The 2,553-nt window shown below is 30.4% G+C and overlaps 1 long non-coding RNA gene across 3 annotated transcripts; it reads left to right on the forward strand.

The window, feature by feature from the left end:
- Window positions 1–490: 490 nt before the first annotated feature.
- On the forward strand, window positions 491–2,170 carry LOC141706015 (uncharacterized). Of its 3 annotated transcripts, XR_012568574.1 has the most exons (5): window positions 491–564; window positions 708–838; window positions 1,078–1,184; window positions 1,864–1,980; window positions 2,102–2,170. It is a non-coding gene; the product is annotated as an uncharacterized LOC141706015 (long non-coding RNA). The 3 variants fall into 3 exon arrangements; XR_012568573.1 differs by having other exon boundaries at window positions 499–838; window positions 1,075–1,184; XR_012568572.1 differs by having other exon boundaries at window positions 499–838.
- The last annotated feature ends 383 nt before the right edge of the window (window positions 2,171–2,553 follow it).

The following is a 2,553-nucleotide window of genomic DNA, read 5'->3' on the forward strand; positions in this document are numbered from 1 at the left end:
AACAAATATATTATTTTTAATATAAAAGAAAATTAAATAATTGTTCATTTCTAGAAATATTTAAAATACATAAAAGTAATCAATATATTTTTCTAAAAAGTAAAATTCGTCGAGATAAGTAAATTGTTTTTTCCAAAATTTTAATAATTATTTTGTTTAATTAAATTTAAAATATATATTAAGTTTTTATGTTAATTTAAATATTAAATAGTTTTTTATCTTTAAAAATTTATTACTAGACAAAAAGTAAATAGTATATATTTTCAGAAAAAAAGTATTACTAGATAAATACATTAGTATGTTTAATATTAATTACAAAATTTATTTATTAAATTAAAAATTTTAAATTTTAAATAAAAATTAAACATAAACTGATATAAACATAGAAGCACATTAGTCAGTGAATTTTTTGTGCTAGTCAGAGCGGCAAAATGCCCGCTCATTTTTTCACTAGGTGACCCCTCTGTGTATCTCTCTCCCCCAACCTCTATATTTCTCTCCCCCAGTCTCAGCCCGGCTTTACATCTCTTTCCCAACTCTCACTTTGGGCTATATATATATCAGGTCGATCCGTTGATGACTTACTACACATATTTAAGTCGGCCGGGTCAAATTTGAGAGCTTCAAATTGGGGTTTCTTGTACTTGGGGTTGAAATTAGGGCTTCTTCGCACTTCAACTAATTAGGTTCTATATCTTTGATTTCAGGTCTCCGTTGATGGATTTGGAGCTTCAGACCTTCGATTTTAGGTATTTTGGGAGTTTTGGTACTTATTTAGATGTTGATATATTATCGGATGAAGAGATTCTCCTGGAAGAAATTAAGGAGAACTCGAAAGGTAGTGCCTATTCAATTGTAACTATGTTGTTAAGTCTATAGATTGTTGCCTGACTGAACACGTTATCACTTCCATCATGGATTAGTCTATAGAAGCATTATAGATTAGTGTGCACAACATATGTCTTTCAATTACTGGTCATATTTTCATACATTTTGCAATTGTTCTTTCTATTCTTGACTTGTCACTAAAATTGACTAGACTTTCCTTGTTGTGTCTTTATTATTACCTTGTAGCAGATTAGAACGTCTACAACCTCTCAAGAATGAGAGAATCAGCAGCAATTAGGTACAAAGGATTTGGAATACCAATGGATTGGATGCTTGATACTGGTTATGTAACACAGGTACATACATATGCTCTTTAGCATTGTAAATTTAAATAGAATTTTATAATGCAGAAGACTAGACTTACATACTGTGTACTTATGTGAATCAAAACCAAGTGTCTGGTGCCATGTTTTTACATATAATCAACTACAGTTTATTGTCGCTCTACCGACACCAGTGTATCCTGTTACTCCTGTGTTTTGGCTAATGCGTGTACATGCACAAGCAGCTCTCCTACTAAAGCAAATACAGGGGCCTTGATTAATACTTTAGTATATAGCTTACCAGAATTTTGTATTTACAATTTGGTTCGAAAAAGTCATAGCCTCACAGGTATGTCACTTTTATCTGCTTGTAAATGTATAGAAAATGTTGTCATGAACAAAATCTGGAAACATAAATAATTATGTATTGTGGAGTGATTTGTTAAATTATGTGGACTTGAAGACTTATTGGCATTTTCATTTTTGTATGGATTATTGGAACCTAATTATGTACTTCTATCAATTTTTTTATAAAAAGAAATGACTAATGTACTCTTCTTCTATAAATAGTAGTCATTATCTGATGTCTGTATATACTTAATAAGTGCAGTCATTATCTGATGTCTGTATATACCCAGTTATGTACTCCTATCAATTTTCAATATATTCCTTTCATTTATTCACTAATACTTTTTGTTTCTTCTCTTATCAGAATTACTGCAAATCAAGGATGTTATATCTTAGAATTGTACTATGCATCCCCAACCTTGGCCTCTGCTATGCAGAACTCAGTGCCTGCAATAACCTTTGTCATGGCTTCTACTTTGAGGTAAATTTAATATAAGAAAACAGAACAAGTATATACATTAAAAACAAGTTGTATTTAAAAAAATGTCGGTTCCGGGAGTATGTTTTTACATAATAACTTGATTTGCACCTATTGTTTCTAGACAGAAAAAAGTTAATATTATGGAGGGAATGCTTGGCCAAAATTCTTGGAACAATTTCTAGCGTCGGAGGTCCAACAATTATCACCCTGTATAAAGGTCCTCCACTGCTACAAACCCAACAGTCACAACAACCACTAGAAATTCATTCCCTGGACAATAAAACACAGAATTATACGCGGGGTTGTATATATATACTTGGACAGGTATTTAATCCAATTACTAATAGATCACTATTATCTATCATTAACATTTATTTTTCTTTAGTATGATATGAACCTTATATTTATGACATTGTAGAAACATTAACTTTAAAACCAGTGGGATTCATTTAAATTCTTTACAAGGTTTTTTTTAGAATTTTAATTATCTTTTACTTGTTCAGGTTAGACCTTTATTACTCTCTATTTATTTTGTAAAATGTTGAATTGTGCTAGATGTCGTATCTTATGTCA

The sequence above is a fragment of the Apium graveolens genome, chromosome 2 (assembly GCF_009905375.1).
Source record: "Apium graveolens cultivar Ventura chromosome 2, ASM990537v1, whole genome shotgun sequence".
NCBI classification, from domain to species: Eukaryota; Viridiplantae; Streptophyta; class Magnoliopsida; order Apiales; family Apiaceae; genus Apium; species Apium graveolens.